Below are 27,494 nucleotides of genomic sequence, written 5' to 3'. Positions count from 1 at the left end.
CTCACTAACTTTAAGCGTCAGTTGTCAGAGCAGCTTACCGATCACTGCACCTGTACACAGCCATTCTGAAATTAGCCCACCCAACTACCTCATCCCCATCTTGTTATTTATTTTGCTAATTTGCACCACAGTATCTCTATTTGCACATAATCTTTTGCACATCTATCATTCCAATGTTAATACGAAATTGTAACTATTTTGCACTATGGCCTCTTTATTGCCTTACCTCCATAACTTACTACATTCGCACACACTGTATATATATTTTCTGTGTGTATTTTTGACTTTATGTTTTGTTTACCCCATATGTAACTCTGTGTTGTTGTTTTTATCGCACTGCTTTACTTTATCTTGGCCAGGTCACAGTTGTAAATGAGAACTTGTTCTCAACTGGCTTACCTGGTTAAATAAAGGTGAAATAAATAAAATAAAAATGTGCAGACTTAGGCGTATTCTTTGGTTTCAGTTGTATCCAGCGCTACGTTTTCTTTCCCATGTCAGTCTATCTCTCTCTCCCTCTCTCTTTCTCTTCCTCTGCTCCCCCCCCCCACCCCCCTCCCTCCCTCCATGTTCCATCGCTGATCCCTACTTCAACATGGTCCTCTGTAGCTCAGCTGGTAGAGCACGGCGTTTGTAACGCCAAGGTAGTGGGTTCGATCCCCGGGACCACCCATACACAAAAATGTATGCACGCATGACTGTAAGTTGCTTTGGATAAAAGCGTCTGCTAAATGGCATATTATTATTATTATTATTATTATGTTGTAGCTTTGAGTCTTGTTTGTTCTCCTCTGGATCTCTGCTGCTGGTTTCTCCTTTTAACCATCGCGAGGAGGAAGCCTGCAGTTGTGTGGTGGAGGTGGCGGGACAACCCGCCACATGAGAGTGCCCTCACTAAAATTCCTGTAATGCGAAGCCGGCAGCTGCAGAGGTCAACTCTCCCCTGCCATCTGCTAATAAGCATGTTTGGTGTTTAAATATAGACCCGGCTACCCCTGTCATTTTTTCAGCCCCATGTTGAATGTTTGAATCCAATGTGTCATTACATGTAGTAGGGTTGTGTATAGTCCTAAATCCCAATGGGATATGCAGATGTACAAACTGGGAGGGAGGAGGAGGCACTGGGGAGTTAGAACATGAAACATTAGAGTAGTGTTGGTCTAGGAAGAAGGAATTGGCCTATTGTACACAGTACACACGCTAGGGATCTGTTTGTGGATTGTAATACAGGATTCAAATATGCAGGGTGTTATGTCAGGTGACATATACAGCCTGTAATACTCTCTCTCACACACAGCGCACGCGTGCACACACACTCACATAAAAAATGATTGCTATGAAGAGAGAATATTTCTCCACTCCCTACTAGTCACTCGCAGGGAATATTTGCCTGGTAGTTTCATTTACATTTGACATTTTAGTCATTTAGCAGACGCTCTTATCCAGAGCGATTTACAGGAGCAATTAGGGTTAAGTGCGTTGCTCAAAATCAACAGATTTTCCACCTAGTCAGCTCAAGGATTCGAACCAGCAAACTTGTGGTTACTGGCCCAACGCTCTTAACTGCTAGGCTACCTGCCATTGCAGTTTTAGTCACCCAACCTCTTGTTACAACTGCAGGTATTCTACAGCGCAGGGAGGTGAGGGAGGGCGGTTTAAGGGTGTGAGAATGTACACTTCACTCACCTTTCCTAGTTCCAAAAACCCCGCCCCCTTGGCCGGCCCACACACTCCCACAGTTAGTTTTAGAGCTGTCAATTTGCCAGTCATGCGGCCCTGCCCCTGCCTGTCTGTGTGTTCTGCATTGTGTCACTCTCTATTTGCTACACACACACATGCTCCAACCCGCCCCTTTCTCAGTTCTCGTGGGTGGTATGAACTTTGGATGCAGCAGTGAAGTGTGGAACTGTTGCTTGTCATGTCTGCCAGAGAATGCCTGAGTCATTATTGACGGTGACTCTAAAGGTGGACAAACCTTCTCTCTCCCCGTCCGTCTCTCAGTCTGTCTGTTTGTCTATCTGTCTCTCCACAGGACAACTTTAACGTCTTCCTCAAGGCCTTTGGGAAGCTCGGACTAAAGGAGGCACAGCTCTTTCACCCAGGAGACCTCCAAGACATATCCACTAGTCACTGTCAAGTAAGTGCTGCTACATATTAGGATGCACATATTTACATACAGATGACAAGATATTGATTACTTTTTTATGTATTGTCTGATCTGTGACTGGAACATACTGGTCAGAGTATGTGAGCGGAGTTGTGAGGTTGGAAATCCCACTAAGAGCTGCGCACCACTAGGTACTCCATGTCCTTTCAGCACTCCGCTAAAAACGGCTCCATGCACACAGGAAAAACAACTGCAGCTCCAAATTCGGTTTTGAAGTATTGAAACCAAACCAAATCATTTGAATGAAAATGATTTGAATTAACATGAAAAGGTGAATGTAAGAAGCGCTACATGTCATATTAAACAGCCTATAAACACTCTAAATAGGTCAGGATCCAGTCAGGGAGCCTAGAAGATTAATTATTTAGGCTATATTATTTCAATTATTTCATGGCTATAGCCTACAAAGAAATACATTGTGATACATTAGCGACTGTGACGCAATAGGCTGGTAGGGACGTAAAGCTCTCAGCATTTAAACAACATTTTGTTGTATTAAATCATTATGGTCTATAAATTGTGTATATAGGCTGTGAATTAGAATTAAATAGAAATTAAACGAAAAATGACTTATTAGAGCCTTTTAATAAATGTTTAGAATTCATTTTTAGAAACACGAGTTTGGCCAGTCTGTGGCTTCATGCTCATGCGATGATGCCTGGAGAGCAGGCCAGCTGCGGAGAATATCCTCTCCACACTTGCAGAGCCACTGGGGATGCTAAACACTCTTTTGGCCACTCTTGCCAGGCTGGGCAGAGATGCAGAGTTGTTTTTTTTATTTTTCTATAGGTAGGCCTACGGTTTTTAGGCAAAATAACCCAATCAAAACGGAAAGCTTCTTGAACGTGAGAATATGCCAGGCCTATTGGGCCAAAATCAATGATGGCTTATTGTATCGATAATAGAACAAAAATGAATGAAACGTTTAAGAGATCTGATTTTTTGTTTATAAATACATGCTACAATGACACTTAGTTATCTACCCACCTTGTTCCTTTCTTTTAGCATGTGTATGTAGTAAGTACACCGTCATGCTTTCGGGATATGTGTCTTTTCAGATTCCATGATGATTCTTTAGTTGTGGACACTACATCACCGCACTACCTCTCTTGCTCTTTGTCCTCATCTTTGTAAGTCACCTTGATATTTCATCTGTGTGTTATATCAGTTTCTTTCAGAAAATATTTAGCGAACTCCATGACAGTAGCTAAAGCAAGGGGCTATAGAGGCACACAAGTAGACTACAAATGCATGCTGGGCATGCCCTGAGCTCATGAATTGAGCGCTACTTGGAGCGCTACTGGAGCGAAATTGGAGTGGGCGAGAAGGCCGACGCTCCAGCCTTTAGCATCTGGCTCTGTGGTCCAGTCAAATTGGACACACTCCGCTCCTCACTTCACTCACATACTCTGATACCGGTTATTTTATGAGACTAAGTTTGAACAGTGTGAGAGACTCACCTTTATCTTTTTAACAAGACTTTTACAGATAGAGACTTCCTCTTGTGTGTGTGTGTGTGCAGGCTTTTGTGTGTGTGTGTGTAAGGGTGTGTGTGTGTGTGGGTGCGTGTGTGCAGTTATGCGAGTGTGTGCGTGATTGGGGTGAACTTGTGAACGTGTTTGAATATGACCCCGGGTTTAAATGTAACTATGTGGACTGTCTTCTCGACCACACGGCTCTCCATGTGAAATCTGCTCCATATGGAGAGGTTGAGAAGGGGTCAACAAAAAGGTGCTATTCAAAGCGTAAATCTCTGGTGCTATTCTAAACGTAATTTACTATTGTCTCTACTGTTTGCCGTACAGTAGAATAGAATAGATACCTGCCATCAATTACTACTCTGTGTGTGTGTTTGTGTGTGTGTGTGTGTGTGTGTGTGTGTGTGTGTGTGTGTGTGTGTGTGTGCGTGTGTGCTTACACGCAGAGAAGAGCAGTATTTACAATACCAGTCAAAAGTTTGGACACGCCTACTCATTCCAGGGTTTTTCTTTATTTTTACTATTTTCCACATTGTAGAATAATAGTGAAGATATCAAAACTATGAAATAACACATATGGAATCATGTAGTAACCAAAAAAGTGTTAAACAAATCTAAATCTATTTTATATTTGAGATTCTTCAAAGTAGCCACCCTTTGCACACTCTTGCACTCTCTCAACCAGATTCATGAGGTAGCAGGTGTGCCTTGTTAAAATATAACTTGTGAAATGTATTTCCTTCTTAATGCGTTTGAGCCAATCAGTTGTGTTGTGACAAGGTAGGGGTGGTATACAGAAGATAGACCTATTTGGTAAAATTCCAAATTAAAGCAAGAACAGCTCAAATAAGCAAAGAGAAACAACAGTCCATCTTTACTTTAAGACATGAAGGTTAGTCAATCAGCAATATTTCAAGAACTTTGAACGTTTCTTCAGGTGCAGTCCAAAAACCATCAAGCGCTATTTTCATCATGAGGACTTCCACAGGAAATGAGGACCGCCACAGGAAAGGAAGACCCAGAGTTACCTCTGCTGCAGATGATAAGTTAATTAGAGTTAACTGCACCTCAGATTGCAGCCCAAATAAATGCTTCACAGAGTTCAAGTAACAGACACATCTCAACATCAACTGTTCAGAGAAGACTGCGTGAATCAGGCCTTCATGGTCAAATTGCTGCAAAGAAACCACTACTAAAGGACACCAATAAGAAGAAGAGAATAGCTTGGGCCAAGAAACAATGTACATTAGACCGGTGGAAATTTGTCCTTTGGTCTGATGACTCCAAATTTAAGATTTTTGGTTCCAACCGCCGTGTCTTTGTGAGACGCAGAGTAGGTGAACGGATGATCTCCGCATGTGTGGTTCCCACCATGAGGCATGGAGGAGGAGGTGTGGTGGTGTGGGGGTAATTTGCTGGTGACACTGTTGGTGATTTATTTAGAATTTAAGGCACACTTAACTAGCATGGCTACCACAGCATTCTGCAGCGATACGACATCCCCTCTGGTTTGGGCTTAGTGGGACTATCATTTGTTTTTCAACAGGACAATAACCCGAACCCAACCTCCAGGCTGTGTAAGGGCTATTTGACCAAGTAGTGTGATGGAGTGCTACATCAGATGACCTGGCCTTCACAATCAACTGACCTCAACCCAATTGAGATGGTTTGGGATGAGTTGGACCGCAGAATGAAGGAAAAGCATCCAACAAGTGCTCAGCATATGTGGGAACTCCTTCAAGACTGTTGGAAAAGCATTCATCATGAAGCTGGTTGAGAGAATGCCAAGAGTGTGCAAAGCTGTTACCAAGGCAAAGGGTGGCTACTTTGAAGAATCTCAAATCTAAAATATATTTTGATTTGTTTAACACTTTTTTGGTTACTACATGGTTCCATATATGTTATTTTATAGCTTTGATGTCTTCAATATTATTCTACAATATAGGAAATAGTAAAAAATTAAGAAAACCCTTGAATGAGTAGATGTGTCCAAACTTTTGACTGGTACTGTATGTTACATGTATTTGAAATACTTATTTAAATGACTTTTGAGTATTTTGTAATTCGTATTTCACTGGCCTGAACTACACTCCAGTGTATTTTATAACAAGATTCTTTAGAGAGCTGTATTTTGTATTTTCAAAATAGAAAATACTTTTCAACAGTCCTGATAGAAAGATATATAGGGCCTATTTATTCTAAAATAAATTGAAATTGAAAAAACGTTTGGTGTTCACACATGTATTTCTATTTATTATGGCCAACGCAGCAGCTACTCTTCCTGGGGTCCAGCAAAATTATGGCAGTTATAAATGTTTTCAAACATTACGATACATTCACAACAGATTTCACTACATATTAAGTTTAAGCCAATCATTTTCACCTCTTCCACACTTACTTTGTTACTGGCATGTCATGCCAAAGTTTGCTAATCTTGCCAATAGAAAAATAATTGAAGTAGTTGGCAATATCAGTGGGTTTAGTGTTGAATGAGCCATCTGATTCAATGAATGATGGAGGGGAGTTTGCCTTTTTTCCCAAAATGTCATTTAAGATGCTCCAAAGCTTTTTACTATCATTCTTTATGTCATTTATCTTCATTTCATAGTTTAGTTTCTTCTTCTTTTTATTCAGGTTAGTCACTTGATTTCTCAATTTGCAGTACTTCCCAATCGGTTGTACAGGCAGACCTATTTGCAATTTCTTTTGCCTCATCCCTCTCAACCATGCAAGTTTCCAATTCCTCATAAATCCACAGTGATTTAACAGTTTTACAGTCATTTTCTTATTGGGTGCATGCTTATTAGTAACTGGGATAAGCAATTTCATAAATATATCAAGTGCAGCGTCTGGTTGCTCCTCATTACACACCACGGACCAACAAATATTATTTACATCAACAACATAGGAAACAGTACAAAACGTATTGAACTTGGGTTTTGCTAGATATGGCTACTATATTGTGATCACTACATCCGATGGATTTAGATGCTGCTTTCAAACAGATTTCTGTAGCATTAGTAAAGATGTTATCAATACATGTTGATGATTTCATTCCTGTGCTGTTTGTAACTACCCTGGTAGATTGACTGATAACCTGAACCAGGTTGTAGGCACTAGTTAAAGTTTGAAGCTTTCTCTTGAGTGGGCAGCCTGATGAAAGCCAGTCAATATTTAAATCACCGAGAAAATATACCTCTCTATTAATATCACATACATTATCAAGCATTTCACACATGTTATCCAGATACTGACTGTTAGCACTTGGTGGTCTATAGCAGCTTCCCACCAGAATGGGCTTCAGGTTGTCAATAAATGTAACACCCACAGAGCTGCAATAGCCTCGTAGCCAGTTATGGAGGGCTAAAAGTCTGCTGAACCGTTCAATGCCACGATTTAAGGAGGGCAGAGGGCCAGATATTACGGGGCGTTTGTTGGTGTCAAGTATTGGCCCAATCAGTTTTTTTAAATCCATCTTCAGCTGTTCTGAGCTGCCCTTCATAATGTCATTCGACATGAACCATGACAGTATCAGCCCCTGGTGACTGACGCACAGCCTCGGGAAGCAATCTGGTGATATCCTGAACTTTTGCCCCAGGAAAACACAAAGTCTTTGCCCCAGGTACAGATATATGCCTCTCCATCGAACTCCCTATCACAATATCCGGAATGATCCGGCCTCTGCCGTGTCTCAAAGCTGATTGCGAGGCCAGAGCCACAGAACTCACCTGAGAAGAGGGCTGCTGAGACGCCGGCTGCGTGCAGGCCAAAACAGCCAAAGGGACAGAGCTCTGATCCAGAGAGTACGGCCCAGCGGAGGGGGGCCGTGGTGGTCCAGACTGTGCCCAGGCAGTTGATTGACTAGGACAGGGAGAGGTAGCTGGAGGGACATCCACAGCCATGGAGGGAACACCCAAGCCCAAGCAGAAGACAGCTGGTACAGGGGCTCAAAGCGATTTGAAAGTCTTAAGTCCGGACGCGGGGGAAGAAGTCAGGTGCGCCAAGAACGATTCTTCTCCTTCTTTCTGGTTCCGACACGCATCTATTTACGCTCACCTGGAGTCGAACAATGAGCAGCCATTTTCTGGTTCAAGCTAGTTGTCACGGTTTCGGCCGAGGCTGCCTCTCTCCCTTGTTCGGGCAGGCTTCGGCGTTCGTCGTCTCCGGAATTCTAGCTGCCACCGTTGTATGTTTCATGTTCGTTTGCTTTTGTCTGTTTGTTTTCACACCTGTTTCTATTTTGGCGTAATTAGTGTCCTATAAGTTTCTCGTTGTGTTTGTCTAGTGTTGTGTGTAATTGTTTTTACGTCAGTCGTGTGTTTCGCTCGGTTGAGCTTCTCTCCACTGCGCTGTAGTATTTTCGCACATGTTTGTGCGCTGTTACTATTTCGCCTTCGTGCGTATTTTCGCCTTCGGGCCAGTTGTCCTTTTGCCTTGGTTTTGGCTTTAATACAAGTCTTTGGATTATCGTTCTGAGTCCTGCGTTTGATTCCACCACTACACCTACAGCACGCCCTGACACTAGTAAAGGGGTGAAGTGGCGGAAAATGATCATAGTCCATGAAGGTGCCATTATGATCCTCTTGGATGTTTTGATAGGAAGCATTTAAAGATGCCGATAGTCTCATGGAATCCTTATTCAGTTCAAGGCCCTTGGTCAAATTAGTAATTTCTTCATGAAGAGTAATAATCCTTTCTTTAACTGATGTTCATGTGACATTTTCCCACGTGAGTTACAAAGATGAGGACTAAGAGCATTGATTTACAACGCACAGGACATTTGACAGAACATATATTTAATAGGAGTGGCATATGTCCCATTCCACATTTTTGACATACTTCTGACTTATTATAGTTAGTAGGGCTTGCGAAATCTTCAACATACTTCTGACTTGTGAAGCCTACGTCCCATTCTAAATCTTCGTCATTCCATTTTATTTGGAACGGTACTCCTCTTACACAGTTTAAGCTAGAAATGTCCTTCGAACTTTCAAACGTGCAGATCAGTCTGGAATAGTGTGCTTGTATACAACTTTTAGATATATTTTACACTTTGTAAACTATTAACCTTTTTGTCCTTTTTGTTCTCCATCCACTTGAATGGGATTTCCTCAACATTCATCTCTTCCAACATTCCCTTCACTGCAACATGCAACATTGCAACTTTTGACACAAATCAGCTATATCAGCTATTCCGATAAAAAGTTACAGCTGTTTTAGTAACTGCATCAACAACATTTTCTGTAACTTTTTATAAACAACCACAACTTTAAACATGGGTCAGAAGTTTACATACACTCAATTAGTATTTGGTAGCATTGCCGTTAAATTGTTTAACTTGGGTCAAACGTTTCGGGTAGCCTTCCACAAGCTTCCCACAATAATTTGGGGGAATTTTGGCCCCTTCTTCCTGACAGAACTGGTGTAAATGAATCAGGATTGTAGGCCTCCTTGCTCGCACATGCTTTTTCAGTTCTGCCCACACATTTTCTATAGAATTGAGGTCAGGGCTTTGTGATGGCCACTCCAATACCTTGACTTTGTTGTCCTTAAGCCATTTTGCCACAACTTTGGAAGTATGCTTGGGGTCATTGTCCATTTGGAAGCCCCATTTGCGACCAAGCTTTAACTTTCTGACTGATGTCTTGAGATGTTGCTTCAATATATCCACATAATTTTCCTTCCTCATGGTGCCATCTATTTTGGCTGGCCTGCCAAGGCAACTGTTGCCTAGCAACACATGCCTTGGAGGGAGAAAACTCTTCATAGCGCAACACATTCCCATTTTTTGTGAATCTGTTTCGGACTGAACAAGGTTTAAGATTTCTAAAGCTTCCCCGGTCTGGATGACCTGGAATGATACACAGAAGATTTCTAATGCTCACTAGCTTCGGTCTCCTTCTCAAGATCATGCCCCATGCTCTAAATACCTCAACTGGCTAGTTTGCCTGTCTGTAAAGAAAAGAGCGAGCTGTACGTTGATCCTGCTGATCTGATTGGATAGAGCGAAGCTGTCTTTGTTCACTCGTTTCATATTTCACCGTATCACTTCTCATCGCACTTCTTTCAGTTTTCACACGCAACAACTGTAGTTTAGACACTGACCACAGCCACACAACTACTGACCACACAACTACTGACCACAACTACTGACCACAACTACTGACCAGGTACATACTGTAGGGCCCAAAGACCCTGCAACACAACCACACCTACTGACCACAACTACACAAATACTGACCACAACTAATGAACCACAAAAGCTACTTAACAAAACTTCTCACCAAAACATGAAGTTCCCTCCCAGGAAATTAACATGATTTGAATTGAATTTGAACTACTGACCACTACTGACCACAACTACTGACCACAACCACACAACTACTAACCACAAAACTACTGAACCACACAACTTATGACCATTACACCAAACTGTTACATCAAACCAACTTTCACATATTCAGGCTATCCTATCCTATGAACCAACCAATCAATCAATCAATCTTTCATCTACCTACTTTTTCAACTATAACCAATCACCACCATTTCTACTGCAGACACCACCACTATTTTCTTCAGGAAGTGTAATTTTCAGTGATCACTGTTAGCCTAAAGAGTTTATTTATTAGATAGAACTACACCTACAGTTGAAGTCGGAAGTTTACATACACCTTAGCCAAATACATTTAAACTCAGTTTTTCACAATTCCTGACTTTTAATCCTAGTCAAAATTCCCGATCTTAGGTCAGTTAGGATCACCACTTTATTTTAAGAATGTGAAATGTCAGAATAATAGTAGAGAGAATGATTTCTTTCAGCTTTTATTTATTTCATCACATTCCCAGTGGGTCAGAAGTTTACATACACTCAATTAGTATTTGGTAGCATTGCCGTTAAATTGTTTAACTTGGGTCAAACGTTTCGGGTAGCCTTCCACAAGCTTCCCACAATAATTTGGGGGAATTTTGGCCCCTTCTTCCTGACAGAACTGGTGTAAATGAATCAGGATTGTAGGCCTCCTTGCTCGCACATGCTTTTTCAGTTCTGCCCACACATTTTCTATAGAATTGAGGTCAGGGCTTTGTGATGGCCACTCCAATACCTTGACTTTGTTGTCCTTAAGCCATTTTGCCACAACTTTGGAAGTATGCTTGGGGTCATTGTCCATTTGGAAGCCCCATTTGCGACCAAGCTTTAACTTTCTGACTGATGTCTTGAGATGTTGCTTCAATATATCCACATAATTTTCCTTCCTCATGGTGCCATCTATTTTGTTAAGTGCACCAGTCCCTCCTGCAGCAAAGCACCCCCACAACATGATGCTGCCACCCCCTGCTTCACGGTTGGGATGGTGTTCTTTGGCTTGCAAGGCACCCCATTTTTCCTCCAAACATAACGATGGTCATTATGAACGAAATGTTATATTTTTTTTTCATCAGACCAGAGGAAAAAGTACGATCTTTGTCCCCATGTGCAGTTGCAAACCGTAGTCTGCCTTTTTTATGGCGGTTTTGGAGCAGTGGCTTCTTCCTTGCTGAGCGTCCTTTCAGGTTATGTTGATATAGGACTCGTTTTACAGTGGATATAGATACTTTTGTACCGGTTTCCTCCAGCATCTTCACAAGGTCCTTTGCTGTTGTTCTGGGATTGATTTGCACTTTTCGCACCAAAGTACGTTAATCTCTAGGAGACAGAATGCGTCTCCTTCCTGAGCGGAATGACGGCTGCGTGGTCCCATGGTGTTTATACTTGCATACTATTGTTTGTACAGATGAATGTGGTACCTTCAGGCTTTTGGAAATTGCTCCCAAGGATGAACCAGACTTATGGAGGTCTACATTTCTTTTCTGAGGTCTTGACTGATTTCTTTTCATTTTCCCATGATGTCAAGCAAAGATGCACTGAGTTTGAAGGTAGGCCTTGAAATACATCCACAGGTACACCTCCAATTGACTCAAATGATGTCAATTAGCCTATCAGAAGCTTCTAAAGCCATGAAATCATTTTCTGGAATTTTCCAAGCTGTTTAAAGGCACAGTCAACTTAGTGTATGTAAACTTCTGACCCACTGGAATTGTGATACAGTGAATTATAAGTGAAATAATCTGTCTGTAAACAATTGTTGGGAAAATTACTTGTGTCATGCACAAAGTAGCTGTCCTAAACGACTTTCCAAAACTATAGTTTGTTAACAAGAAATTTGAGGAGTGGTTGAAAAACAAGTTTTAATGACTCCAACCTAAGTGTATGTAAACTTCCGACTTCAACTGTAGCTATCAGTATATCTACATACGAAGCTATTCTACATATTTCGTCAACTGCCACAAAAAATACTTTTAAAGAGCTCTCATCACTTTATGCACCATCATATTTCTCTCCCCAAATAATAGCATGAAACATTCTAATCATTATATCATCATTCAACTAAAATAAAACTTAATTTAAGCTTTCCATTTTACAAAGGTAAATTGTGCTTCTATTTATCTGAAACCCAAAGCATCACTTTGTCCTATATCTTTCTTGTTTTAGTTTCACACGGTAGTTTAGACACTGACCACAACCACACAACTACTGACCACAACTACTGACTACAACCACAAAACTACAGACCACTACTGACCATAACTAGCTACTGACCACAATCACACAACTACTGACCACTACTGACCACAACTACTGACCACAACCACACAACTACTGACCACAACTACTAAACCACAACTACTGACCACAACCACAAAACGACTGACCACAAATACTGACCACAAATACTGACCACTACTGACCGAAACTAGCTACTCACCACAACCACACAACTACTGACCACAACTACTGACCACAACCACAAAACTACTGACCACAAATACTGTCCGAAACTAGCTACTCACCACAACCATACAACTACTGACCACAACTACTGAACCACACACCTATCTTCAATTGCTTCAATTAAGCCTGCTAGAAATTATGTGCCCTCAGGCCTGGAGGGAAGCAAAAGTCATTCTGCTACCCAAGAATAGTAAAGCCCCCTTTGCTGGCTCAAATAGCCGACCAATCAGCCTGTTACCAACCCTTAGTAAACTTTGGGAAAAAATTGTGTTGGAACAGATACAATGCTATTTTACAGTAAACAAATTGACAACAGACTTTCAGCACGCATAAAGGGAAGGACATTCAACAAGCACATCAAATGACTGATGATTGGCTGAGAGAAATTGATGATTAAAAGATTGTGGGGGCTGTTTTGTTAGACTTCAGCACGACTTTTGACATTATCGATCATAGTCTGCTACTGGAAAAACCTGTGTGTTATGGCTTTACACCCCATGCTATTTTGTGTATAAAGAGTTACCTGTCTAACAGAACACAGAGGGTGTTCTTTAATGGAAGCCTATCCAACAAAATCCAGGTAGAATCAGGAATTCCCCAGGGCAGCTGTTTAGGCCTCTTACATTTTTCAATCTTTACTAACGACATGCCACTAGCTTTGAGTAAAGCCAGTGTGTCTATGTATGCGTCAGCTATTACAGTGACTGAAATGACTGCAACACTTAACAAAGAGCTGCAGTTAGTTTCAGAATGGGTGGCAAGGAATAAGTTAGTCCTAAATATTTATAAAACTAAAAGCATTGTATTTGCTACAAATCATTCACTAAACCCTAAACCTCAACTAAATATTGTAATGAATAATGTGGAAATTGAGCAAGTTGAGGAGACTAAACTGCTTGGAGTAACCCTGGATTGTAAACTGTCATGGTCAAAACATATTGATACAACAGGAGCTAAGATTGGGAGAAGTCTTTCCATAATAAAGCGCTGCTCTGCCGTCAACAACACTATCAACAAGGCAGGTCCTACAGGCCCTAGTTTTGTCGCACCTGGACTGCTGTTCAGTAGTGTGGTCAGGTGCCACATAGAGGGACTTAGGAAAATTACAATTGGCTCAGAACAGGGCAGCACGGCTGGCCCTTAAAAGTACACAGGGAGCTAACATTAATGATATGCATGTCAATCTCTCATAGCTCAAAGTGGAAGAGAGATTGATTTCATCAATACTTGCTTTTGTAAGAAGTGTTGACAAGCTGAATGTACAAATGCATATCTAACAAGACATGCCACAAGAGGTCTCTTCACAATCCCCAAGTCCAGAACAGACTATGGGAGGCGCACAGTACTAAATAGAGCCATGACTACATGGAACTCTATTCCACATCAGGTAACTGATGCAAGCAGTAGAATCAGATAAAAAAAAAACAGGTAAAAATGCACCTTATGGAACAGCGGGGACTGTGAAGAGACAGACACAAAGGTACAGACACACGCATACGCATACAAGTGCTAGCACACGCAATCTATACATACGTCCATTGTAATATTGTTGTATGGTGGTATTATACATTTTTTTATTGTAGATATGTAGTGGTGTAATAATGTTATATGATGTGCTGTTTAATCTTTTGTTTTACATGTAATGTAAGTGCCTTAATGTGTTTGGACCTCAGGAAGAGTAGCTGCTGCCTTGGCAGAAGCTAATGGGGATCCCTAATAAATACAAATATAAATACAAACTACTGATCACTACATACTGACCACAACCACAAAACTACTGACCACAACTACTGACCACTGCTTACCAAAACTACTCACCAGAAATACTGACCACAACCACAAAATTACTAACCACAACAACTGACCACAGCTACTGACAACAACTACACAGCTACTGACCACAACTACTAAACCACAACAACTGACCACAACCACAAAACTACTGACCACAACTACTGACCACAACTACACAGCTACTGACCACAACTAATGAACCACACATTTTGTTGCATTACAACCTGTAATTGAAACAGATTTTTATTTGGATTTCATGTAATGGTCACACACAAAATAGTCCAAATTGGTGAAGTGACATGAAAAAAATAACTTGTTTAAAAGATTTCGAAAAAAAAAATAACGGAAAAGTGGTGCGTGCATATGTACATTTTACATTTTAGTCATTTAGCAGACGCTCTTATCCAGAGCGACTTACAGGAGCAATTAGGGTTAAGTGCCTTGCTTAAGGGTACATCGACAGATTTTTCACCTAGTCGGCTCGGGTATTAGAACCAGCGACCTTTCGGTTACTGGCACAACGCTCTTACCCACTAAGCTACCTGCCGCCCTATGTATTCACCCCCTTTGCTATGAAGCCCCTAAATAAGATCTGGTGCAACCAATTACCTTCAGAAGTCACATAGTTAGTTAAATGAAGTCCACCTGTGTGCAATCTAAGTGTCACATGATATGTCACATGATCTCAGTATATAGACACCTGTTCTGAAAGGCCCCAGAGTCTGCAACACCACTAAGCAAGGGGCACCACCAAGCAAGCGGCACCATGAAGACCAAGGAGCTCTACAAACAGGTCAGGGACAAAGTTGTGGAGAAGTACAGATCAGGGTTGGGTTATAAAAAAATATCTGAAACTTTGAACATCCCACGGAACACCATTGAATCCATTATTTAAAAAATTGAAAGAATATGGCACCACAACAAACCTGCCAAGAGAAGGCCGCCCACCAAAACTCACAGACCAGGCAAGGAGGGCATTAATCAGAGAGGCAACAAAGAGACCAAAGATAACCCTGAAGGAGCTGCAAAGCTCCACAGCGAAGATTGGAGTATCTGTCCATAGGACCCCTTTAAGCCGTACACTCCACAGAGCTGGGCTTTACGGAAGAGTGGCCAGAAAAAAAGCCATTGCTTAAAGAAAAAAAATAAGTAAACACTTTTGGTGTTCGCCAAAAGCCATATGGGAGACTCCCCAAACATATGGAAGAAGGTACTCTGGTCAGATGAGACTAAAATTGAGCTTTTTGGCCATCAAGGAAAACTCTATGTCTGGCGCAAACCCAACATCTCGGAACCCATCCAACTTGAAGGAGCTGGAGCAGTTTTGCCTTGAAGAATGGGCAAAAATCCCAGTGGCTAGATGTGCCAAGTTTATAGAGACATACCCCAAGAGACTTGCAGCTGTAATTGCTGCAAAAGGTGGCTCTACAAAGTATTGAAGATTTTGCATCATCAAAGTGGTAGGCATTTTGTGTAAATCAAATGACACAAACCCCCCAAAAATCCATTTTAATTCCAGTTTGTAAGGCAACAAAATAGGAAAAATGCAAAGGGGGGTGAATACTTTCGCAAGCCACTGTACTGACCACAACTACTAAACCACAACTACTGTCCACAACTACAAAACTGCTGGCCACAACTAGTGACCACAACTACTGACCACAACCACTCAACTACTGACCACAAACTACTGAACCACACAACTAATGACCACAACAGCAAAACTACTGAGCACAACTACTGACCACAGCTACTGACCACAACCACTCTACTACTGACCACACCACTACTGACCACACAACTACTGACCTCAACTTCTGACCACATCCATACTCTAGGGCCCAAAGAACCTGCAACACAACCACACAACTACACAACTACTGACCCCAACTACTGACCATAACTACTGACCACAACTACTGCTCTGGTCTGCACTAGCGCTGGTCCTGGGTGTAGCTAGCTAGCTCTGGTTCACACTAGCTCTGGTCCAGCTCTGGTCCTGGGTGTAGCTAGCTAGCTCTGGTTCACACTAGTTCTGGTCCAGCTCTGGTCCTGGGTGTAGCTAGCTAGCTCTGGTTCACACTAGCTCTTGTCTATCTCTGGTATTCACTATAGGCAGGTAACCTCGAGGTTAGAGTGTTGGGCCAGTAACCAAAAGGTTGCTGGTTCAAATTCCAGAGCCGACAAGGTGAACAAATCTAACCAGTCACCACCATTACTACAGCAGACACTACCACTATATGTACATTACATTTGAGTCATTTAGCACTATAACTTATTTCAAAACCATACATACATTAAAACAAGCTAGCAAGCACAACATATTTTCTTCAGGAAATGTACTTTTCAGTGATCACTGTTAGCCTAAAGAGTTTATTTATTAGATAGAACTACAGCTAGCTACTGTATCAGTAGATCTACATACGAACGTATTCTACATAGTTCTTGAACTACCACAAAAAAATATGTTTAAAGGGCTGTCATCACTAAATGCACCATCATATTTCTCTCCCCAAATAATAGCCTAAAACTTTCTTATCATTATATCATCATTCAACTAAAATAAAACTTAATTTAAACTTTCCGTTTTACAAAGGTAAATTGTGCATCTATTTATCTGGAACCCACAGCATAAATGATTCAGAGTTGCTTTGCTTTCCTAAGAGATCCTGCCTTTTATTCCTATCTTCTGACAGAAGATCGTGATGTCCAATGTCATTCTTCTTTCAATTGTAGTCTAGACATTTTTGTAATGTAACTGACCCACAATCCAAAGTAATACGATTGATATAGTAGTCTATCAAAGTAATCAGGCCAATTATTTTACTAAATTTAACTTTGACTATATGTAACTGCTTTGTTTTAAATAGTAAAGTAAAACATTTTTTAAAAAAATATGTAAAATTACCATATTTTTGTAAAAATAAAAATGTATTGTTGACAACAGTATTTCGGATTTTATTTGTATACATTCTTTAGGGTATTTTATAACAAGATACATTTTGATGTATCTTTGCTGATCTGTAAAGTCACTCAAAAAAATGTCAAATGTACTCTTGTTTGGGGGTGGAGCTCATTAGAATAATAATGATACCCAGCATGCTTTGCCAGTGTTCATTTTTACATTTGATTTTGGTTATTTAGCATCCTGAGTGACTTACAGTCAGTTCATTCAACTAAAGTACATGAACAACCACATACAGTTCATTCGTAAAAAGTTTTCAGTAATCCATTTAGAATAAGGCTGTAATGTAACAAAATGTGGAAAAAGTCAAGGGGTCTGAATACTTTACGAATGCACTGTATCACGGTCATAGCAAGTAAAAGGTTTTTGTTACCATTACTGAGAATGTTGTTGAGGTTGCAAGATACCAGTATTTTAATTCAATACAATACTTTGCAAAAGTATTTTGTATTTTATTTTTAAATTTTTTCCCATCTGTTTGCGTGAGGGCTGACAGTGAATTAGTTATGTCTCTTTAATATACAGTGCTACCATGGTAGTCACCCATTGAAACCAAAAAAATTAATGGAGCAGAGAAAGAGAGATAGCTAGAGACAAATAGAAAGAGACAGCGAGAGAGGTAGACAGGAGAGAGAAAGAGAGACAGAGAAATAGAGAAAGAGGAAGTGAACTTTCAGCTGCAGGTGAAGTGACACTTTGGCCTGATAACAGCCCAACGGATGACAGAATTCAAACCTTTACATGACCAACATCTGATTCAGTTCCGCATGGCACTGCCTTAACCAAATCAGCCTGGACTGTGTCATTTAGTAGCTTAATGACATGCAGTATGTCGTGTGTGTGTGTGTGTGTGTGCTGCTACAGTGAGGGGGTGCGTGGATGTTTTGCATGTACAAACTGGAATGTCTACGAATATATATATAAGGTACCAGTGAAAAGTTTGGACACACCTACTCATTCAAGGGTTTTTCTTAATTTTTACTATTTTCTACATTTTTAATCATCAAAACTATGAAATAACACATATGGAATCATGTAGTAACCAAAAAAGTGTTTAACAAATCAAAATATGAAGCTGGTTGAGAGAATGCCAAATGTGTGCAAAGCTGTCATCAAGGCAAAGGGTGGCTATTTGAAGAATCTCAAATATGAAATATATTTTGATTTGATTAACACTTTTTTGCTACTACATGATTCCATATGTGTTATTTCATAGTTTTGATGATTCAAAATGTAGAAAATAGTAAAAATTAAGAAAAACCCTTGAATGAGTAGGTGTGTCCAAACTTTTCACTGGTACTGTAAATATATCCTGTCTTCCTGGAGCTGTTGTTGGACACTGACACACACACACACACACATTGGCATTGTTGCTTATGTAAACCATGCTGGACAACTAAGGTCTATAGCAGGGGTTCCCAAACTTTTTTTGTCCACGACCCCTTTTTGATATCTGAAAATTCTCGCGACCCCAACCATGTGAAAAAATGCTATAATTAACAGCCAATGTTTACTTTTTTAATTTGGGTCAATGGCAGTCAATTGCAAAACATTCTAACAGTATTTGTGATTGTCTTTTCAACTCACGATCATAGCTTCAATGAATCCAGCTTCACACAGATATGAGCTGGAGAAGGGTACTATGAGTTGTAATGCTCTGAGGGAGATTGCAGGCTATTCCCTTTGAGTCAGGAACCAAAACTCCTCCGTACTGATCCATGAATGCGTTGACTGCAGCATTCAATTACATGCCAGCTCGAATCATTCCGATTCAAGAGCAACGGTCAAGTGTTACCTTTTCCCACGATCTAAAGGCACTCTCTGGTTGAATTTGATCTTTTAGATTTCAATAATTTTCATTTCCATTTTTAAGGTTAACCACACTACAATGATTTAGAGATAAAAAAATATATACAATATATTGTTTTAAAATAATTCGTATTTAATCTTTTTTTTTTTGGGAAATTCTCCCGTGACCCCATTTTCATATCAGGTGACCCCTCATGGGGCCGCGACCCCTAGTTTGGGAACCGCTGGTTATAGGGCCTTATCTGCGGAACTGGCTGTTGTGGTTAACGTACTGCCAGGTACTTACTGGTATTGAAGTAACTTGAATTGGATATCTATAGCATAGCTTGCATTGACAGAGTAGTTTGAGTTAGTTTTTGATGCTCCTGAGGGAAGGGAGTAAGTATTGGGCTATCTTAGGTATGTGTATTTGTATTTGTTGTGGATTCAGCTACTCTACCTGGGGTCCTGCAAAATTAAGGCATTTATATACAATTAAAAACATTACATTATATTTCACAACAGATTTCACAACACATTAACTCCTCTACTAACACATATCTACAACACAAAATGAATGCGTACATGTATGTTATGTTATCGTGTGTGTGAATGCCTATGTCTGTTCCTATGTGTGTGTCTCTTCACAGTCCCCACTGTTCCATAAGGTGTTTTTTTAATCCGATTTTACTGCTTGCATGAGTCACTTGATGTGGAATAGAATTCCATGTAGTCATGGCTCTATGTAGTACTGTCCGCCTCCCATTGTCTGTTCTGGACTTGGGGACTGTGAAGAGACCTCTGTTGGCATGCATGGGTGTCTGAGATGTGTGCTAGTCATTTCAACAGACAGCTCGGTGCATTCAACATGTCAATACCTCTCACAAATACAAGTAGTGATGAAGTCAGTCTCTCCTCTACTTTGAGCCAGGAGAGATTGACTTGCATATTATAATTGTTAGCTTTCCATGTTCATTTAAGGGCCAGCCGTGCTGCCCTGTTCTGGGCCAATTGTAATTTTCCTATGTCCCTCTTTGTGGCACCTGACCACACGACTGAACAGTAGTCCAGGTGCGACAAAACTAGGGCCTGTAGTAGGACCTGCCTTGTTGATAGTGTTGTTAAGACTTCTCCCCATTTTAGCTACTGTACCAATATGTTTTGACAATTTTTGTTAACAATCCAGGGTTACTCCAATCAGTTTAGTCTCCTCAACTCAATTTCCACATTATTCATTACAAGCTTTAGTTGAGGTTTAGCGTTTAGTGAATGCTTTTAGTTTTTGAAATATTTAGGACTAACTTATTTCTTGCCACCCATTCTGAAACTGACTGCAGCTCTTTGTTAAGTGTTGCAGTGATCTAACTTGCTGTGGTAGCTGACGTGTATAGTGTTGAATCATCAGAGTACATAGACGCACAGGCTTTACTCAGAGCCAGTGGCAGGTCATTAGTAAAGATTGAAAGAAATAGACAGCTGCCCTGGGGAATGCCTGACTGTACCGGGATGATTTTGGAGAGGGCTTCCATTAAAGAACACCCTCTGTGTTCTGTTAGACAGGTAACTCTTTATCCACAATATAGCAGGAGATGTAAAGCCATAACATCATTTTCTGGAATTTTCCAAGCTGTTTAAAGGTACAGTCAACTTAGTATATGTAAACTTCTGACCCACTGGAATTGTGATACAGTGAATTATAAGTGAAAGTATCTGTCTGTAAACAATAGCTGGAAAAATGCCTTGTGTCATGCACAAAGTAGATGTCCTAACCGACTTGCCAAAACTATAGTTTGTTAACAAGAAATCTGTGGAGTGGTTGATAAACAAGTTTTAATGACTCCAACCTAAGTGTATGTAAACTTTCGACTTCAACTGTACATTTTTCCAGCCGCAGATGATTATTGATAATTTCAAAAGCTGCACTGAAGTCTAACAAAATAGCTCCCACAATCTTTTTATTATCAATTTCTCTCGGCCAATCATCAGTCATTTGTGTAAGTGTTGTGCATGTTGAATGGCCTTCCCTATAAGTGTGCTGAAAATCTGTTCTTAATTTGTTGACTGTGAAATAGCATCATATCTGGTCAAGCAAAATGTTTTCCTAAAGTTTACTAAGGGTTGGTAACAGGCTGATCAGTCGGCAGTTTGAGCCAGTAAAAGGTGCTTTGCTATTCTTGGGTAGCGGAATGACTTTTGCTTCCTTCCAGGCCTGAGAGGAAACACTTTACTGTAGGCTTAGATTGATGAGAAGGCAAATAGGAGTGGCAATATCGTCCGCAATCATCCTCAGTAATTTTCCATCCAAGTTGTCAGACCCAGGGGGCTTGTCATTGTTGATAGCCAACAATAATTTGTTCACCTCTTCCACGGAATTCAAAGTTACAATGCTTGTCTTTCATAATTTGGTCAGTTATGGATGGATAGGTTCAGAATTTGTTGTCATGCCTAAGTTTGATAATCTTGCCAATGAAAAAATCATTAAAGTACTTGGCAATATCAGTGGGTTTTGTGATGAATTAGCTATCTGATTCAATGAATGATGGAGCAGAGATTGCCTTTTTGCCCAAAATGTAGTTTAAGGTGCTCCAAAGCATTTTACTATCATTCTTTATATAATTTATCTTTGTTTCATTGTACAGTTTCTTCTTCTTTTTGTTAAGTTTAGTCACATGATTTCTCAATTGACAGTACATTTGCCAATCAGCTGTGCAGCCAGACTTATTTGCCATTCCTTTTGCCTCATCCCTTTCAACCATACAATTTTCAATTCCTCATCAAACCACATGGATTTAACAGTTTTTACAGTCAATTTCTTAATTGGTGCATGCTTATTAGTAACTGAAATAAGCAATTTCATAAATGTGTCAAGTGCAGCGTCTGGTTGCTGGTTTTCCTAGATATGGCTAGGAAAACCAACAATGATCACCACATCCGATGGATTTCGATACTGCTTTAGAACTGATTTCTGCAACATTAGTAAATACATGTGGATGATTTCATTCCTGTGCTGTTCGTAAATACCCTGGTTGACTGATAACCTGAACCAGGTTGCAGGCACTGGTTACAGTTTGAAGCAATTTCTTAAGTGGGCAGCTTGATGAAAGCCAGTCAATATTTAGGTCACCCAGAAAATATACCTCTCTGTTGATATCACATACATTATCAACCATTTCACACATATTATCCAAATACTAACTGTTAGCACTTGGTGGTCTATAGCAGCTTCCCACAAGAATGGGCTTTAGGTGAGGCAAGTTAACCTGTAGCCATGTTACTTCAACAGCATTTGACATGAGATCCTCTCTAAGCTTTACAGGAATATGACTCTGAACATAAACGATATTGAGATTGCCTGGCTACCCAGAATCCTTGCTCCGTTCAAACCCTACGCCACGCCCACGTACATTTGTTACTCTGCAAGGAGTCTGAATCTGACCGTACTCCCTGACCCTGGGCAAGAGCCAGAACACACGTGGGTGAAGCGGTGTTATCAAAGTACGTAACTGGCTTTGATACTGTGATTGGTTAGAGACGATCCAATCGCTGATGACTTTGTTTTCACCACAAATGGCATCACCCAAACGACTTTCAATGGTGGCAGATTAAGACTAAAGTCTGTAGCGAACAAAAGAGCAGGGGAACATTTTTGTGTGAGGCGTCAGGCTAGTATTGGGAGGTAGAGATGGCCTAGTTAGTTGGAGCATTTTGTTGTAGCAAACAGAATTGATTGCCACATGGGCCATACACTATAATATGTGTTAACTATAAACTGATTGGAATAAAAGCGGCTGCAAAATTACCATACTGTTAGGGATTTTTTAGGTCCAATTTGTCCAATAATAAACACTCATTTTTGTTTTCGGTTACTAAAGATGTTGTTACTGTGTGTCAGTTCTCTAATGAATATCACCCAGGTGTTCGAATTTGACATCAGCCGTGGTTGAGATATGTCTCTTTAATATACAATGCTACCCTGGTATTCACCCAGTGAAACCAAAGAGAGAGAGAGACAGAGAAATATAGTGTGTGTGTGCGCGTGCGAGAGCGAGGTAGAGAGAGCAATCATTATGTCATGGTCTTTTGCTGTTTGTGTGTTCAGGATATAAGGTGTGTGGTGTGTTGCTACACTGTTTATGAGTTGTTGTGTTGGTTGCTTTCCTTCTCTCAGCTCCGACTTGCACACTGGGCGGAGGTGCATGCGGTATGTCGAACAACCTGTTCAGTTTTGACACGGGTGTGTCTTTGGGAGGCAGGGAGGCAGAAAGGTGAGGTGGAGGGAGGTAGAGACCATCCACTCAGACACATTCACCATGGCAGCAGATGCAGCCCGGAGAAAACCAAACAACACAAACAAGTCTATAGTGCCTGGCTGCCTATAGTGGTCCAAAAACCATGGGGCACAAACATTCTTATGCTCACAATGAACTTTGCTTAGATTAATCAGTTCGCTATGAGAGTCAAATTATTTGTGACAAATAGGATTTTTATAAGACAAATACACTGTGTTCTAGGAGGCCACACTACTGATGTAGACTATTGACTCTCATGGGTGAAGTGTATTATAAACTTTTAAGAAGTAATTCATTTGACAGAAGTATGTTCCAGTAATGTCTTAAAACACGAAACCACTGTGAAGTGAACCTGCCATGCCAGTGAATCTCTCTCTCGCTCTCTCTTCTCTCTCTTCTCTCTCTCTCTCTCTCTCGGCTTTAGTGTGTCATTCAGCAATGTATAATGATCTAGCTATGCTTAAATTAGCCACTCCTTTGATAAGGTGGAGTGGCGCAAGCAGCAGGTTAATTTCTCCCAGGATCCACAATGGCTGTGTCATCCGCTCTTCTGTCAAAGGCACGGCTCGTGAACACACATAGGTAGACACACAACAACAACACACACACCAAACAAAGCTAACTCTGCCTGTTGGTAACTAACCACACCACACCCTCCTGTCCCTAGCAACGCGGTCGGCACAGACCGACAGAAACTGAGATACAGATAAAACAGGAAAGGGTCATGTCATGAATGGACAGATGCTGCAGAAAGTATGCTCCTTAAAACATAGTTCACACTGCAGCCACAGTCACAATAGTCCACCTCAGAGCCATATATTTAGAAATATCTCAATCTAAATAAGATGTCCGAGCCTCGTAAGGCTTATTAATTGAGGTTGTAAACATGGAGATAAATCATTTATATGCTTGTAAATAATAATGGGCCAGCGGACTAACTATGAATTTAGCTCCTGCACCGCTGCACAAAGTGATTGGTACTGGATGGACATAATGGAAGCTCTAGATGTATTTGCTTCCTTGCTTCAAAAAAGGTTTTTGCCCGCGCTGCAGATGGTTATATCGGTCCGCTAATGCAAACGGCTATATCAGTCCACTAATACACAACTATTAAATGCCCAGTACACTAGTTTTGTGAAAGGAAATACACTACCAGTCAAAAGTTTGGACACACCTACTCATTCAAGGGTTTTTCTTTATTTTTACTATTTTTTACATTGTGGAATAATAGTGACGACATCAAAACTATGAAATAACACATACGGAATCATGTAGTAACCAAAAAAGTGTTAAACAAATCAAAATATGTTTTATATTTGAGACTCTTCAAATAGCCACACTTTGCCTTGATGACAGCTTTGCACACTCTTGGCATTCTCTCAACCAGCTTCATGAGATAGTCACCTGGAATGCATTTAAATTAACAGGTGTGCCTTCTTAAAAGTTAATTTATTGAATTTCTTTCCTTCTTAATGTGTTTGATCCAATCAGTTGTGTTATGACAAGGTAGGGGGGGTATACAGAAGATAGCCCTATTTGGTGAAAGACCAAGTACATATTATGGCAAGAACAGCTCAAATAAGCAAAGAGAAACAACAGTCCATCATTACTTTAAGACATGAAGGTCAGTCAATACGGAACATTTCAAGAACTTTGAAAGTTTCTTCAAGTGCAGTCGCAAAAACCATCAAGCGCTATGATGAAACTGGCTCTCATGAGGATCGCCACAGGAATGGAAGACCCAGAGTTACCTCTGCTGCAGAGGATAAGTTCATTAGAGTTACCAGCCTCAGATATTGCAGCCCAAATAAATGCTTCACAGAGTTCAAGTAACAGACACATCTCAACATCAACTGTTCAGAGAAGACTGTGTGAATCAGGCCTTCATGGTCGAATTGCTACAAAGACACCACTACCAAAGGACACCAATGAGAAGAAGAGACTTGCTTGGGCCAAGAAACACGAGCAATGGACATTAGACCGGTGGAAATGTGTCCTTTGGTCTGGAGTCCAAATTGAAGATTTTTGGTTCTAACCGCCGTGTCTTTGTGAGACGCGGTGTGGGTGAACCGATGATCTCTGCATGTGTATATCCCACCGTAAAGCATGGAGGAGGAGGTGTTATGGTGTGGGGGTGCTTTGCTGGTGACACTGTTTGTGATTTATTTAGAATTCAAGGCACACTTAACCAGCATGGCTACCTCAGCATTCTGCAGCGATACGCCATCCCATCTGGTTTGGGCTTAGTGGGACTATCATTTGTTTTTCAACAGGACAATGACCCAACACACCTCCAGGCTGTGTAAGGGCTATTTTACCAAGAAGGAGAGTGATGGAGTGCTGCATCAGATGTCCTGGACTCCACAATCCCCCGACCACCACCCAATTGAGATGAGTCGGACCTCAGAGTAAAGGAAAAGCAGCCAACAAGTGCTCAGCTTATGTGGGAACTCCTTCAAGACTGTTGGAAAAGCGTTCCAGGTGAAGCTGGTTGAGAGAATGCCAATAGTGTGTATAGCTGTCATCAAGGCATGGGGTGGTTATTTGAAGAATCTCAAATATAAAATATATTTTGATTTGTTTAACACTTTTTTGTTTACTACATTATTCCATATGTGTTATTTCATAGTTTTGATGTCTTCACTATTATTCTACAATGTAGAAAATAGTAAAAATAAAGAAAAACCCTGGAATGAGTAGGTGTGTCCAAACTTTTGACTGGTACTGTATATTGAAAAAATATATATACATATTTCTTATTCTGATTTTTCATGGGGTGCTGCAGCACCCTCAGCACCCCTACTTCCCAAGGCTATGAATGTGGGTACATAGTAGTGTCGGATGTCCAAGAGGCTAATACTCCCTTAGTAACTCTGTGTTTACTGCCCCTATCAGGCTGAGTGCTGGTTCTCTCTAGGGGCCATGTTTCTCTCTGTTCCCCCCATCTCAGGCATCCAAGTGGGGGGAACTATATGGGGGGCTTGCTTGGCTAAATTTAGGACCTGGAGGGTCACATTTTGACATTGGATTGAGTGGAATGATGAGAGCAATCTTGGGAGAGGAGCTTTTTTTACCTTGTGTTTTCTCCCCCGCTTGGCATCCTCCCCTCGATTAGTCCTTGTCTGTGTGTTTACGCGTATGTTTTCTTGTAAATGGTGAGTTGTGTGTTGAGGGTGAGGAGGTATGTGGATGTTTTGCGTGCACAAACTGGAATGTCTACCAATATAGACCCGGGCCATGACTCTCGGCCACACACACACACACATATTCACACACACACACACACATGAAGAATGCCACATCAGCTGTTGTGTTCCTGGTGTGTGTCCAAGTCTCCACTCCCTAAAACCCAGTCTGACAGGTGTGCTGCTCCATGTCTGTGTGTTCTCATACACTAGTTATTATCTCATACATACAGCAATATTACTCCTGTTATCATTGGGTTGGTATGTTGTTCTGTGGTTTGGCCTGTTGACTTGATGTTCTAGGCTATATCCTCCATTTGCCTTGGACCCTTAAAGTAACTTAAATTGGATAGCTATAGCATTGCTTGAATTGACAGAATAGTTTAAGTAAACATTTATTTGTTATGCTCCCGAGGGAAGGGAGTAAGTATCTTATGTATTGAGATTACCTGACTACCCAGGCTCCTTGCTCCATTCGAACACTACGCCACGCCCACAGACATCAGTTTGGATCTGACCATACTCCCTGACCCTTCACCGAATGCGAACACATTCGGGGCCGTCTGATTAGTCTCAGAAACCGAGCCAGAACCAGAGCCAGAACACACGTGGGTGAAGCGCCATTTTCAAAGTATGTAATTGGCTTTGGTACTGTGATTGGTTAGAGACGATCCAATTACTTTGTTTTCACCACAAACAACATCACTCAAGCAACTTTCAATAATAGCAGATTCAGACTAAAATCTGTGGCCAATGACAGAGTAGCAGAATAATTTAGTGAGAGGCTTCAGGCTAGTATTGAGAGGTTGAGATGGCCTAATTAGTTTGTTGTCTCAGATCACAGTTGACTCCAAAGTAGGCTATGTTGTCATGACAACCATAAAATGAACTATATGGTTATCTTAGCTTGACCTTTGAGCCCTAGCTCATTGTTGTAGTATTGGCTTTACTTTACCCCCCACTGGCTGTTGTATACTGCTCTATTACCCAACTTTACA

The 27,494-nt window shown here is 40.8% G+C and overlaps 1 protein-coding gene across 1 annotated transcript in view; it reads left to right on the top strand.

Moving 5' to 3' along the window:
• Nucleotides 1-1,892: 1,892 nt before the first annotated feature.
• LOC311143713 (LIM domain only protein 7-like) overlaps nt 1,893-27,494 on the top strand; it is a 97,591-nt gene continuing 71,989 nt past the window's right edge. The window contains exon 1 of the mRNA XM_084179583.1: nt 1,893-2,137. The gene's annotated coding sequence lies outside the window, so the exon portion shown is untranslated. The remainder of the gene's footprint in view (nt 2,138-27,494) is intronic.

The sequence above is a fragment of the Coregonus lavaretus genome (genome assembly GCF_964263955.1).
Source record: "Coregonus lavaretus genome assembly, chromosome: 16".
Classification (NCBI taxonomy): Eukaryota; Metazoa; Chordata; class Actinopteri; order Salmoniformes; family Salmonidae; genus Coregonus; species Coregonus lavaretus.
This window is presented reverse-complemented; position numbering and strand designations above follow the sequence as displayed.